This window comes from Heliangelus exortis, chromosome 14 (genome assembly GCF_036169615.1).
Source record: "Heliangelus exortis chromosome 14, bHelExo1.hap1, whole genome shotgun sequence".
Lineage (NCBI taxonomy): Eukaryota > Metazoa > Chordata > Aves > Apodiformes > Trochilidae > Heliangelus > Heliangelus exortis.
In genome coordinates this window covers 6327310-6343234 of record NC_092435.1, presented here as the reverse complement: position 1 = coordinate 6343234, position 15925 = coordinate 6327310, and the positions used below count along the sequence as shown (strand labels likewise).

Genomic DNA, 15925 nt, shown 5'->3' with positions numbered 1-15925 from the left:
CAAAAAAAAAACCCACATTCCAAAAAAGCAAAAGCCTCAACTTGAAGCTGGGATAAATTTTAAAAGGTTTGTAAGACAAAAGAGTGCAAACAGCATGGAGCATGAGAAAGGCTTCATGCTCAAAGAAACACCCTTCAAAATTAATATGTCTCTTGAAGCTGCAAAAGCTCCTTTAGTTGCAGCCTGCCTGCATTAACACTTTCAGACAACCTTGTGCCTCTGAGACACAACTGAGCAAATTATTCAGATACATTTTCCTTATGATGCTTCAGATTGTCAATCTGTACATAGCAACAAGAGAAGAATCACGTAAGAAAATATGATGTGAATCCCAATAAGCAAAATTAAGAAAAGATAAGCCTAATTAAAAAAACCCAAAAAAACCAAAAAAAGATACGACAATTTTATTTTTTTCCACTTTAAATAGAGCTGGATTCTGATCAGTGATCCAGGACACAACTCCTCTAGGCATATGATACAGTGAGGTATCACTGCAGTGAACTATGAAGACATCGCTTGGAGGTTTTTAAATGCTCAGGAAAAAAAAAAAAAAAAAAGACAAGTGGACCTCAGCCCTTAAAGAGTGATGCTCATCCTCCCATTAGATGAGCTGCTGAGTCAGAGTAACAACCTTTTAAGTGCAGCAGAAGCAAAGTCCCATCCCAGCACAAACTCACTCCACTCTCCTGGATAAGATCCACTCAGATCCACTCACAAGTTAATTTGGGTTCCCCCATCCCCATCCCCTCCTGATGAAGCATTTTGTAGCACCCAGCTCTGGTGAGACACTTAAAATCTGACTCTTAATTTTTTTTTCTTTTTTTTTCTTTTTTTTTTTTAAATCTCTCCTCATTCAAACAATCCCAAGTTGAGATAGCTCTGTGTATTCCTGTGCTTCTCAGGGAGAACAAGATGAGGCAAAAAGGTGAGGCTGCTCCTGGCCAGGCCTGTGGCAGGGAGCACAAAGGGGCTGGTGGGGGGCGAGGGGGCCATGGCCCAGTATTTCTGCACATCTACTGACTTATGTGTCTAATCTCAGGTGAAAAAGGCTGCAGCAAGGCAAGCTGGCTGACATGGGAGAGCTTTGAAGTCCTCTTCACTGGTGGAAGCATCCTCGTGGCACAGTGACAATGTCAGTACCCACCCCACACCAGTGCAAACACCCACAGAGACTGGGATTGCCCTTTATGGGGCCAGGAGCCTTCCCAGCTCCCCAGGCCTCTCCCCACCTCTCCCAGCCTCTCTTCAGCCTGGGGATGCTGTGCACAGGGGGTGACAGCACCTGCCAGGATGAGGCCTCTGAGCTCTCCTGCACGTTGCAGCAGGATGGAGAGATGCACCAGGGGAGGAGAGGGATCCCAGAGACATTTGGGTGGTGGGGACAGGATCTGGAAGCCTTAGGTGTGTTGGTGAGGGCTGTGGAGACAAATTCTAAGGGGTAAGAGCCAGGACAAGTAAAGAGTGTGGCAAGGGGGGCAAACAGCCACATCCATAGGGTGACGTGGCTGTGTCTCAGAGAGGTTAGAGGAGCCATCCTGGTTTCCCACACCAGTGACACAGAGACATTCCCTGTGGAGAAACTGCCCCTCCTCTGACACCTGCCCTTGCTGAGCCAAAACCAGGCTGCTCTGCATTTTTCCATGTATTTCCCCGTGTCTCTTTTAGTTTAACTGGCTCCACTGATGACACAACATGACATCAACTTACTCCAAGAAGGCTCCTACCCACAGCCCAGCTTATCCCAAAGCAACCTGGACAACCCAGAGTCTCAGGAAAGCATCTCAGGAAAGTCACCAGCCCAGGTACAAAGTGGTAGCCAGGAGAACTGAGCCCAAACACCTCACCTGTCACATACACAGAATCTGGCTGCTGCTTTCTTGTTCCTGGATATTTTACTTTTTCTTTCCTCACTAAAACCACTAAGATGAGAAGGTGACAGTATTTTATTGAGGAACACCATTTGATTCACACCTCACACCAACGAGCCCTGAGTACCTGGGTACATGCAGGCTGGGCTGTTCCCCCTCCTTCTTTACCTCCTGAAGCTCTGGTTATTTGCACAGACTTCTCAATATCACAGTTTTTCATTGAGCATTACAAATTTCCAGCAAGCAACACCAAGCAATGACTGGCCAGCCACATGCTGCCCAATAACCCAAAACTCAGCACTAAGATCCCTCTTGATTTCTCTGCAAAGCAAAGATGTTCATGAAGAATGCTGTGCTCCTTCAGGTGCCCCCAGACTGAGCTGCTGTGGTCCCAAAAGCAGAGAGCCAGGTCTTCTGCAGCCCTGCTGGGTCAAGGTGAGGGATTTGTAGGGAAAGGGAAGGATCAGACCCTCAGTTGTTGGAATGACAGCCCATCTGTTTCTGGAACTTTTGGACCTATCTGAGAAATTAATAATTAGTGCCTGAGTTAACTGATTAAGTCACTCTGAATCACACAGATCATCTGCACAGGATTGCCTTGACACCCTCCATATTTCCTCCTTTCTTCCATTCCCTGTCACAATTATTCACTAAAGAATTTTCCAATTAAGAAAATTTACATGAGCAAAGGTGGCTTAGTGTAAACAATTAGCATCATGCTAGTGCATGAAAATGTGTAATTAATCCACAGGATTTCCTAGAGGCCATTGTGTGGACAAAGAATCTGTGGCAATGCTGGTGCCTTCCTGAGTTTCCTCTTAGTGATGCTGAAAGGAGAGCAGCAGTGGGGCTGGAGCATCCTGACAGCACACATGCACACACATCACCCTTCCTTCTGCCCAGGTAGCCAATGGTTCATGCTCCAGGATTTACATCCCAGAACAGTAGGTTGAAGGGGAAAAAAAAACAAAACAAAACATTAAAAAAAACATCACATCCCAGACTAACCTTTAACACTGTCAGTCTATTTGTTCCTCTGCTGAATCAAAAAAGTACAAGCTAAATTGTACTGAAGTACCTTTCATAAATATTTTCAGAAGGTGAAACAAAGATCAAAGCAATATACAAAACAGCTCTCTAATTTTGCTTTGTTTTATTTGTTTTACTCAAGCATCAGAGGGGCATCAGGAGGCAGGCTGTGATGATTTCTAATGATTCTGTCACTCTTGTGCTATCCCATATTATTCTTTGCATTTTATTTTTAAATGTTTTCTATTATGGGGCAACAAAGAGCTATTCATTCTGCCTAGCACAAACCTTAGTTTTGATTAAGCACTTCTGGTAACCATTTAGGGTGCTAAAATCTATCATTGCATTTAATTATCCTTGTTTTTTTATAGTCTTCTTTATTGCTCATTAAATTACTAAAGATGCTTCTGCGGTTTGCTCTTAAGGAAGGATCCAGCAAACAACATATGCTGGTGAAAGGTTGCTCAGGTTTCCACAGCATCTGAAGCTGTCAGCATAAATTCACTGATTTTTTTTTATATCAAAGGGTAAGCAGCTCTTGTAAAACCCTGGCACTTTGGTCACCAAAGTAATAGTCACATAAAAGAGGCCTTTTAGGTATTAGGTTTGGTGAGCAGCGTTATTGCAGAGTTCAAAACATTGGGAGAAACCTTTCTATAATTCAAAGCCGAGCAAATAATTTTGGCTATGAACATGGCTGTGGAGGCATTTGTTTTCCCTGGGCCAGGTCATCTTGGCATCTTCTCCATCTACACCCTGGGTGTATGACCTGGGGCTCCCCCACTGGTGCTCATCCTTCTCCCCACCTGCAGCCCCAGTAGCCCCTGGATTGATGCTCATCACTTCCTTTTTGTTCTTAATCCTCAAGCTGGGATTCTGCTGCCTTCAGTGATGCTGTGGATGGCACCAGGGACAATTTGCTTCTCCCACCAGTGCCTCCCCACTACCCCAGGTGCCACAGCAAGGGTGGCTTGGGTAGAACAGTGCATCACTGGGTGAAAGCTGGCAGCCAAACAAGGGGTATTTTCCAGTCTCACAGTAGTAACAAAACAAAGCCATAACCCCCTTGTAAGCTCTTCACAGATACCATCCATCAGGGGACAGCCCATGTCCCAGAGGTGATCCCTTCACCCATGGTGGCTGGGATGTTCTGCTGCAGCCCAGAAGCCACATGCCCCAGGGTAGACTGAAAAACCTGGGTTTTCCCTCTGAAAACCAGCACTCACCACACACCTTCACCCCTCTCCCCTCCTACAACAAATTTAATAGTTTAAACTCATGCTCCCTTCCCAGAAACACAAAGCCTCCCCCATGCTATATGAAGGCTGACCCCAGCAGCACAAAGCATCCTCCCAGCCTCTTCCAGATGCCCCCAAACCATGGACCCTCTCCTGCCCATCTGATGGGGGGCAGCAGAAGTTTTGCAGCCTGGGTCATCAGGATTTGCTTTGCCTCAGGCTTTGCAGCTTGGTGAGCTTCAAAACGAACATGTGCTCTTTTTCTGACTTTTTTCCCTTCCTTTCCTTAGGTTGACAAGTTAGGGGGGAAATGGTGATTATATTAATTCAGTAATAAGATTACCAGCCAATGCTAGGGCAGAACAGTGGTTTTATCTCTGTTCAGTTATTTTGTGTAACATTGAAGCCACACTGGTATTTAAACATGATATTACACTCTGGATTTGTAATCTCAAATGAAAGCTACTGAGCTAATTCTCTGAGCTTCATTATGTTCTCAAATTTCCTTTAAACTGTTCTTATTCCAAACTATATTTACTTAACCATGAGCAGCCCATGTGAATACAGCACGGATTTCCCCTCTTCAGAAATTCATGCACTCTACCTTTTGTCAGCTTAGCAAATAGCATGGCTCAAAGGTTTTGCAGCTTTCCACTTCCTCAGCTGTCACCTTTTTGCATAAGGTTGTCTGAGCTTTCAGTTGCAGACACCTTCCAGGCACATCCCAAGCCCCAGCATCAGCATCTTCCATGGGGCAGGATCTGCTTTGGCTTTGGGAGCTCTGTGCATGTGGACTGGAGCCCTGCCTGCCACCAGAGCAGCTTCCTGGACGTGAGGCTCCTGGGACAGTGGGTATGTGAGATGCCAGGGGTGGTGCTGACAATATCTTCCCCACAGGCTGCTTCAATTTTACTTTTTCAGATGTTGACCCCAATATAGCCAACCCCCTGCCACCCTCACCCGGGCAAAACACCTTCCTCCTCTCTTCTTATGTCTCTGAAACCAGCAGTGCACAAATATTTTCCCATCTTTGCTATCAAACAATTTTGAGGGAATAATGAGAACACAGTAAATTCCCTGTGTCAGGCTGTGTGGGTACCTGAAATCTCTCCATTGACACCCATGCATGCACACTTAACTTATAAGTTAAAACTTGTAACTTATAACCCCATAACTGATTCAGATGGACAATGAACACCATAACAACTCTGGCATGCTTGCAGCAGGCAGAAGGGGGAAGACAGGCTCCCCCCTGTTCCTCAAGAGAAGCTGAACCTCCACCAGAGCTCTCCACTTAGCTGGCCATGACAAAGAGACAATGAATACAATTTGCAAAAGGTAGTCAGTATTTTCAAGCTTTTTTCCAAGCTTTTTCACACCCCTCCTAAACCATCTCTCCCTTTTCAATGGGAGTGGGGTGTCACTCATGCCCATGGGACTCCAGGAATGGGGCACTGAGCAAAACCCAGCAGGCTCACGGCCAAACTCCAAGAGCTGGCATCATCTCAGGAACATGCAAAGGATAAAGGCTTCTGGTGTGTAGCATTTCTGCTGCCCAGGCACCAGTCAGGGCCATTGCCATAAGCTCCCCTCCACCATGGACCAGGAGTAGAAATAAAGAGCTTTTGTAGAGTGATCTCCTTCCTTCTAGTGACATGGAAGGAAGAAATTTCTGTACTGGATTGTGGCACAAAGTATTATTCACTACTCTGATTATGAAAGTAAAGAATTCAGACTTCAGACAAGCAAGAAGTAAGTGCTGGTATTTTTGTTCCCCCAGTGGCAGGTGAGTGCTGGCACTTTTCCTGCCCTAAATAAGAATATTTATAAATTACTTGAAAGAAGAAAAAAAATCAAAACTTTGAGGGAGGCAATGGAAAGCTAAGAGGAGCAACCAGAGGAAGCAGCATCAGTGTTGCCAGAGCCACACAGGATGCTCTGGGGAGTTGGAAAGGACTTTCTCCTCATTGCTGCACCACCCCAAGCCTGAACAGTGCCTGAGTTGTAATTTCTCTTCCCAAGAACGTTTTCCTGCTAATAGCAACACATTATCAGCTAAAGCAGTTTCATAATGAAGCAATGAGACCCAATGAAGTTGATGTTATCATAGGATAATTGGCCATGTCAGGCAGCCAGATGCCTCAAGGCAAAAGCAAAAGCTGTTTAACGTCCCAGGAAGGTCAATCAGCAGATAATGTCCACTTCCTCTGAATTTATGGCCACTTTTTTGGCCATTTCACTGGAAGAGCTTTCAACTGTTTAATCCCTGATGCTATACAAGGGTGACAGTGTACAAGTATATACATATGTATATATGTACACATATGCATATGTATATATATGTATATACTTGTACACATGTAAATAATGCTCTGAGGTTTCGACAGCACCTTGAATTCCAATTTTTAAAAACAAAAAAGCAAGACAGCCTGACTGTGGGCTCAGAAAAACCAAGCTCTGAGCAAGCAGTGATTACTACAGCAGGGACTGCAAAAGAGGCTTCTGGAAGTCTCAGCTTGATGAAAACTTCAGGTAACCTCTTGGAAAGGTTTATATATTGGAAAAAAGACAGAAATCTCTATGTTCCTGGAGGCCTTTCCAAGAAACCACTGGAGAATAAAAGGTAACATCATGGTAAACCTGTCCAGGCCAAAACAGAGAAGAAAAAAGGTACATAAGTTTAAGGAAGGGTCTATACTCAGAGGGATGATCCTGGCATGTGGAGATTACCAGGGTCCAGAAAATGAGACAGTCCACCAAGGGTCCCAGAGAACTGAGCAAAGGACCTGGAGCCCAATGGTTCCTCCTTCAGCTCTGATGCTCAGCACAGGAGAAAGGGCAATGTCTTAATTTCTTGCCCCCCAGGAGCTGCTGACATTTGCTCCTGTGAGGCTGGACAGACAGCACCCAAGGGCCAGCTCCAGCCAGCTCCCAAGAGGCTGTGCAAGCCAGAAAGAGGATTTCTCACAGCAGAGGCCAGCAGGCTGATGGACCCTTGTCCTTTTTCCATCCATACATGTTGGGGTTTTTTTATTTCCAACAGTCTTGAGCCATCTAGAAATTCCTCTAGATAATGCAGCACAGAGGCTCTAATTCAGCACGGAGGTTGGATCTTCTAATTGTATTAGGGATTTATACATGGAGTTAGTAAAATACCATATGGCCCCTGTACTGCAGACTGGTTTTTCCCTGGCGGGCTCTGTAAGCTGCTAACAGTAGCCAAGGTCATAACATGTCTCCTTACCTCAGTTTTATGTTCTGTATCCCAGTACAACTTTTACTGCATGTCATCCAGCAGAGAGACTGGATGCACTTGCTGAACTCTTGCCTCCTCAAAGGATTCCCATTCCCAAGACTCAGTGCAGAAGCACAGCTCCTGTTTTGCCTTCAAAACCATTACTGCATGGGGTTTTGCTCAGGCATCTTCCTACGTGCAAGCCATATGCTAAATATTGCTTCCAGTTTCCATCCTGGCCCACAGGGGCTCATTCTCTCCATCCTCCACTCCCCTATACCCTGCATGTCCTTGTTGGAGCTCCAGCCCAGCAACCATGAAGATTCTTTAAAGAAGAGGTGCTCAGCCTCAATTGGGTGAGACTTGCATTGAATTGGTGCAATAAAAACAACAAATAAAACATGTCCATTCATATATAGCCTTTGCTTTGGAGCCCAGGGTGGTTCGTTGGCCACTTCTGCTCAAAGGCAACCCTGCAGCTGCTCCACTACCTTCCCAGAGGTGATCCAAGCCCATGAACTTGTGGCATTTCCAACCAGACACAGTTACTGTGCTATTTCCCACCACTGCCGGTCAAACCAGATGGAAATCAATAAGGACAGACTCATTTTCCTCTCCTCATTAGGAGTTTCTAGCCTGAAACGATTCACATCAGCCCAGCAAACAACTTCATGCAAACAACCAGGGCAAAAATGCAAATGCTGCAAATGCTCTCCCTCAGCTTAAGCAGCTCTGTTAAATATATCAAATAAATTAGTAAAATGCCACCCAAGAAAAGGGAAAGGGCAGAGATGGGAGGGCACCTGCTCTCAACTGTACCTCCAAAGCCCTCCACCAGCTCCCCTCCAAGCCTTCCTTTGCTGACCAAAGGCCACACACCATGCCCCAGGGAGGGGACAGCCCAAGGACTGTAAACACAGCAGCTTGCCCCAGACTGCAGGGTTGCTGCATAAGCCCCTGCTGGCAGCTGGATATTGTTTTTCAGCCTGGCTTCAGGAGTTACCATCATTTCACAGGAGCAGAGCCCCACACCCCTCTGTGTCTCCCTGCTCACTTTCACCCCACGATGATGTTCATCAGAAGGGGGAAAGTTGTGTGGGGGAAATTTTCCAGTTTTCCAGGAAAGGGAAGGTGATTCTTTGCTTTGGTTTGGGGTTGGTTTTTTTTTGTTTTGCTTTTGTTGCTGTGTTTTGGTTTGGTTTGGTTTGGTTTGGTTTGGTTTGGTTTGGTTTGGTTTTTCCCCAGGAAAACAATGAAGTTTCACCAGGAAAAAATAACTCTTGAGGGTTTGGTCCAGACACAATTTCTCACCAACCTATTCCAAGAAGAGAAAATAATGACAAAGGCAGTGAGCAACCATTCTGCCACAGCTGCACTACCAGCTCCCAGCCGGCCCCCTGCCTTAACTACACACATTTACTTTATGAAATCACCACAGCAAGCTATAAATGATGCATGAAAATTAAATGAGAGAACTCCAACCAAGGCATGAATCCCTGGCCACATGGCTGGGTTGGGCTCAGGGAGAGCAGTAGACAAAAGAGAGGCAGACAGAGAGAGCCCAGTGCATTGGGGAAACCAAAACAACCTCCCCAGCACTCTGCTTTTGAAAGCCAAAGCTGGGTTTCAGCAGGTGGTTGGAACAGCAACACTTTGAAAGGTGGGAAAAGCAGGCAAGGTGTGTTCAGGGTGACCACCCCTAAGCTGAGAATTATTTTAAGAGGCAACATTTTCCATGGCTATGTGTTGGTTTACACTTACCAAAGGTGCAGCCATGCAGCAGGAGGCTGGGATGGCTCACAGGACCCAGGGGGTGGCACACAGAACACAGGCAGGACCAAGCCTGGGCCATGCTATGCCTGAGATGCTGCCTGGTTAAGATTTAGTGACTGCCCATGGGCTTAGCCTGTTCCCCACCCCTTCTCCTGCCCCTTCTTCACGACAGCCATGGGCATTTCTACAACACTGCTGTACATAAAAGCATAAATATGGGGCATTTCCAGAGGAGGACTGTCACCCCAACTGGCCCACAGCTACCTGGCTATTAGAAGTCACCTGGACTTTTAGGGCAACCCTTCCAAAACTATGTGTTGTCCCTTGAATCAAAGCTAAAGCTGCTCTTAGGAGAACTGCCAGCCCAACAGAAAAGCACCTGTTTACATCAGGATTTAGGGCCACTGGCTCCTCAGAAGCAGGACTTGCAGGTGAAAGGGAGATGAGAAAAAGAAATGCTACAAAATGATCTTCCAAGGTGGGTATTTTTTAGCACTAATGTGCAAGTAGCTTCTGGACAGCCCTTCCTCTCCAGAGACTGGGCAGAAGAGTAGAACTCCAATTCAAAACTTTCACCTCTGCTCCCAAACCTGAGAAACTCCTCAGCCAGCATCAGTGCTGGCCAGAGAAGGACACCAGCAACAGGTCAGAGCTTTGAATGCTTTGCAGACACAGGATTCAAAGAGATGTTTAAGTAGGAGGCAGAGAAGTGATAAGCTGAATCTTACCCATAAAAGCCTCCCACAAGCACAGCTCCAAATGAACCCAACAGGCTGTTCTCCCATAACATCTGCAAAACTAAATTGCTCTAATTGCTCTGGATGCAGTAGCCAAACCTTAGACCCTAATCTGGCTGCCTAATACTCTTGCTTCGTTGAAAATAACTCTTGTGAAAGCAACCAGCTGGGCCAGAGCTTGTCAGACAGCAGCACAGAACAAGACAGGTCTCACCCCAAGCCCAGGGGACCCTGTGGGAATCCCTGCCCAGGAGGCAGGAGTTGTTGCTAACCTCTGCTTACCCCCAAAACTCCTCTCCCTATGACCATAATGAACTCTCCAAGCTCTCTGCCTGGGCACCCCCTTTTCTAAAAGCTAAAGTTTGACTCATTTCCTAAAATGTACACATCCCTCAGGACAGTGAGCTGTGGGATGGCTGGTGCAGGGCTGGTCCTGCCAACTCCCCTTCCCCTCCTGCCCCTCATCTGCCCAAAGCATGCAGGAGGGCAAAGCCCATTTCTCCCCACACATCCAAACCATGCCTGGAAGAGCAGCAGGCACAGTGCTCAGCTGGATCCCTACAAAATGTCATAACATAAACAACAAATGCCCATCATCATAATTTCAGATTCCTGCTGACTGCATAACATGGGTCGCAGCCAAGCATTCACAGCAAAAGTTGTGGTGCCTGGAGTTACAAATCCAAATGAAGAACGGGGCTGTCAGGGCACTCCCCGTGTAGCCTCCCATCAATAACAGGAGCTGAGTAGTAACAGAAGACAAAACACAATGAGAAAATATGTGCACATCCAAACAGTCAGGCTGCTTGTTTAGATGCCAAAATACTGACGTAGGTACCAGCTTTAAAAATTCCTTAACCTTCTTGCTGGATACATTAAATAAAACAAGTGCATCCAAAATGGTCACAGACTTGACAAGAAAGAAGACAGCTGCATGAATATAAGGGGGGTGAATAACTAAAAAAAAACCACAACAACAATACTTTCTACAGAATATATGTTCTTATGAGAAAAGTATTTATGAACTATCAAGTATCATGAGTTTTTTGACCTCCCAAATTAGTTTTCTTTATGGATCCCAGGTAATATGCAGGTGAACTGTCTGGAAAATAACCACGTGCCAAAATAATCAACCAAGTTTTATTCCAGAACTTTTTTTTTTTTTTTTTTTTCTCAGAAAAGCAGAGACTAAAGTCAGCAAACTATCTCACAGTAAAGGGATAACTACTGATTAAAATTTGCTGAGCAGGACAAAAGCAAGACAAAATCACAAACTAGAGTCTCATCTTGGGAAGTATATTAAAACCAGACAGACAGAACCATGCCAGCTTTATTTTTGTGTCCCTTCAAAAATGATTTTTTACTTCCTTAAGCATTAAGAATGCTCTTTTGCCCCCTTCTTGGTCTCCAGCCAGCAGATGCGGTTACATTGGTCACACTGGCCACATCACAAGCCCTAGCCCAGCACATTTGTTCTCAGATGATGCAACACAACCCAACATGCAAATGGCTTCAGAAATAACAAGCTTCCTTTTAAAAAATACTCTTCTCGTTCTGAACCCAACGCAGCTTTAAAAAGAGAAGAAATTCCATGTTTTAACAGATCCTTGTGAGGGAAGTACTCGGAAACACAAGTGCTGCAGGCACTTTGCCTCCTCCCCTGAGCCTGTGAGTGCTCAGATTTGCTGTCCCAAATGCCACTGCCCCAGCTGCCCCATCCTGGCTGTGTTGTCAGTGCAGCTGAGGCTTTTTGGAAGCTGAGTTGGAACCAGTTGTGTATTATTTCTGAATAGAACTTTGGTATAAGATACTCAACATATTAATTTTTACTTTAGTATTTTGTTTATATTATTTTTATTATAATTAATCACAACAACATCATATATAAATTCTACATTAGATAGTATAAAACAATATTAATATCGTTGTATATTTAAAATCATAACTTGTGACACCTCTGCTTGCTGGCATTGCCTTGGTCACTGCAAAATCCTAAATGAGTGATCCAGCAACAGTAACTCTGCCAAAACCCAAGCTGCCCCAGGACCCATCCTCCATCCCCAGTACCCATGGAGAGAGCTGGGCCACCTCAGCTACATTTCTGAAGTAAGCTGCTGGAGGCATTCAGGGTGCTGTACGCAGACCCAGAAGTGTACAAATCTGTCCACAGGTACTGGAATACCTCTCCTGGTGACCTCCAGTGCTGGGGTCCCTGTATGGCTAAAGGACTCCGAGCTTTGGGCAGCACCGACATTCCTGGATCAGATCCCAATGGCTCTTGCAAATCACCTTCCACACACCTCCCTTTCTCTTTTCACCAGAAAAATAGCCAAATCCCTTAAAAACCGGAAAGTGCCATCCCAGGGAGTCTGCAGCACCTGCAGGGACCCGAGAGCCCACTCGGCACCCTCACTCCACCCCTCGGGGCACACTGGAGGAGCTCAGGTGCCCCATCTCGGCGTTTTTAGCCCCATCGCCCCGGGGTCCCAGCCCCGCAGGAGCCCAGGACTGGGCGGAGCTCCGCGCCCTTCGTTCGGAGGCTGCTCCGCCGCGTTCAGATGCAAAACCACGAGTGGGCTGCTCGCTGCAAACCCTTTGTTTCCCCAGTTGCCCTCCCGGGCCAAAAGTAGCGGCGGGGACCAAACGTCAGGGAAAGGGGAAACGTCGGTGCGTGGGGGAAAGGAAAAAGCGGCCGGAACCCACGGGCGGCGGGGCCGGACCCGACGGGGCGTCCCGCGGTCTCGGTTCGCTGCGGCCCCGGGAACACGGGGGTGGGGCGACTCTTTCGATGGGCTTCACCCAGTGGGTTTCGCCCAGCGAGCTTCACCCAGTGGGTTTCACCCCGTGGGTTTTACCCGGTGCTGCCCCCCAGGCTGGGGGCGTGGGGAGAGCATCATCCTGGGGCCGCTGACCCACGCCACGCCGTAACCGTGCCGGGAGGTTCACCCTTGGGAACCGTGTACATGTGTGAAAAGCACGTGAAAAGCAGCCTCCCAAAATCCCAGTGCCAGGATTAATTGGCACCGGAGTGGGGTGGAGGGGGGCAGAGGGACCCGTCACAGCCCTGCAAGGAGGCAGGTAAGGGAAGAAGTTGGGCAGAGCTGCGTGGGACACAGTGCCAGCACCCGAGGATGAGCAAGGATGGGTTTAGAGGCTGGCAGGCTGCTGCTCAGAGATTCAGGTTCCTTTTGATCCAGCACACGCAGGTTTTTTTACTTTTTACAGGAACAAACGGAGCCCATCTGTCCAGGGGGGCTTTTATCTCACGGTAGGACAGAGGCAGGGCTCTCAGGACAGCTCTGGCTGAAGATGTTGCCTTCCGGGTAATCCTTTTTGCTGTGGCAGTCGAGCATTTCAGTGCTTTTTGGGTTTGGTTTTGCTTTCCTTCCCAGGTACCTTTTGCCAAGAAAACATTTGCAAGCAGGATTTGTTGAGTAAACGCACCTACAGGCTTTAACTGTAGGCATTTAAAAAATTTAAGATTTAAGAAATCAAAGTGTAAATATGCTATCATGCACACCTAGGGCCTGATCCTGTGGAGATTTACTCCTGAGAATAATCCTTACCCAGCTAACTGCAGCAGTGCCTTTGAACTCAGCCAGACTACCTGGGAGAGCAGGGAGCATCTCATAAATACCCAATGAAGGGATGCTCAGACCCTGGGCTGCCTTGGCTGAGGTGTAAAGAAATTTGGAGAATTTGGAGAAATTACCTCCATGGAGTTCTCTCATCTTCTGGAGCCATGGTGGCTTCTGTTGTTATCTCAGCCTGTCACCAGAGACCACTGGTCCTCAGCCCTGGGCCCACCCAGGCACACACATCCTACATCAACCTCTCAGAAGCTGCCTGATTTTCATTCTCTTTTTCATGGCCTTGATGTCTTGTTGCTGCTTTCACTCCACAGTTTTTCTGTTCATAAAGAAAAGAGTTGGGCAGATGGAAAAAGAGCTGCCTTACAATTTTCCAGTGAGAATACAGGGATACTCGTCCCTCCCAGGTCTCCCTCAGGAGAGTTTCTTCCTAACTGAGATCCTCAAGTAGATGGGTGATGCTCAGGCAGGTCAAGGTATATTTGGCATCACCATGGCAGATCATTGCTTCTGCTATTGCATACAAATGGATTCCAGGCTCTCTGACACTTCCTTTTTTGATTCCCACAAAACACAGTCAGACTTACTAGCGACAGAAGACAGAGATCATGCTGTTCAGAAAACAGTTTCATAGATTTCTCCATGTAAATAATCCCAGCTGACCCACCAAGACCTGCCCTCAGCACAGTGAAAGACAAAGAAAAGTGGGACTCTGATGAGAAAGAAGGCTGTTTCTGGGGTTGGCAGAAACTTCTGAGAGCAATGACCTCTGGTCTGAGACATCTGCTGCAAAGCTGAACCTCTGCCTGACCACAGAGTAGAGAAGAGATGAAGATGTTTTAGATTCACTTCCTCTGCTCTAGAGCCCACAGTGGGACAGAGCTGGTAGGGAGCTCTGTGTTGCTTTAGCCCTGTCATTCATCCTCAAAACTCCTGTTGACCAGTTCTTCAGAGAACATGGAGGACATCTCATTAGGGTGGCTGTTAGCTGGAGCTGTCAGCTCAGCCTGTGAATGCCAAGCACTCATTTTTTGTTATATGACTCAGTCTCCATCAATCTGGAGATGGATGCTTCTCCTGCCACGTGGAAGGTCAAGGAGAACAGGATAACATCACACCTAGTGCACTATGAACTCCCAGCCACGAAGATGAAGTCAATGGTGCAACATCATGTAAAATAAATAGAGTGCTCCAGAAAATAAATACCCATATCCTTCTGCTTCCCACAAATAGCTTGCAACCTGGAACTCATCAATACAAAGTTATTGTCAACTTGTGAAAAAAAAAATCACCTTTGTTCTAAATCTTGCCTCTTTTCTTTCACACTCAGGGCAAACCATTTCCTCCCTGCCTGCACTGCAGCTCTGTGCAGGGGGACCCAGCCCAGGGTCTGCACCAAGGAGCTGTGGGCAGAGGGGAGAACAGCCATGCATTGCACCCAAAGAACAAATATTCTGACCTAGAAGAGCACCCTTGGGCATAACCTTTATGTTTCTTTGATATTAATTTTTCTTGATCTTGGCAATTCCTTCTTCTGCAGCTTTGGGTTTGATGGAGCTCTAACTTCTTCTTTGGCTTCCAGGTAGAATTCCAAATGTATCTCCTTGCAAAATTGTCAAGTCTGGAAACAAGTTTTAGTTTAGCAGAAAAAGATTTCTGTGTGTTTTTCTTCTCCTTGGCCTCACTGATGATAATTCTGAATTTGTGCCAGAGCAAGTTAAGGCCTGTTGTCCCTTGGTACAGATTTGCCCTCCACAGCAACAACTTCCACAGTGTTCAAGGTGAGGGTTTGTTACCTTCAGATATAGCAGTGAGAGAGCCCCAGTGTGTGCTGGTGTGTGAAAAGAAAAGAAAGAAAGAAAGAAAGAAAAAAGAAACACTATTCTGATCTAATTCTGGAAGTTTAATTATTAACCAATAATTAGCAATCACAGGCTTAGAAACATCAATGAAAAGTGGAAGAAAAATATCGGCAACAGCCTGGACGGTTAAAAATGATAAATGTCAAGTTTGCAGCCTACCTGCTGATGGAGGGCTGCTGAGGGCAGACACAGAGCCAAAGCAGAGCACTACACGTGGCCCCTTCCATGCAAAAGGCCTCAACCTAACTAGGAGACCCTGGCACCCTCGGGTTCCCACTTTGGCAGCCTAGCACTGGCACCAAACTGGTGTAATGCAGTCAGGAGCTGGGGTGCTGCAGGCTCGGGCTGGGGGGGGTCAAGGAACCCCAACTCCTCTGCCAGCAGCAGAGCTCAGCCTCAGATCCCAGCCCTTCCCCTCCCCAGAAACCCAGGCAGCAGGCATTCTGTACAGTCTCGTGTGACCTTCTCTAGATCTCTGAAGCAGAGCCCAGAGCCAGAGGTTTTGCTGTGGAATCTCCAGTCAGGGCTTTCCAGTGGGTTTGTTTTGGAGTCTCTGACAGGGCTCATGGTTGGCCAAGAACGATGAGTCCTTA

General features: G+C 46.7%; 1 protein-coding gene across 1 annotated transcript in view; it reads left to right on the top strand.

Moving 5' to 3' along the window:
- RBMX (RNA binding motif protein X-linked) overlaps window positions 1-15925 on the top strand; it is a 336703-nt gene that overhangs the window by 219095 nt on the left and 101683 nt on the right. The window lies entirely within an intron of this gene.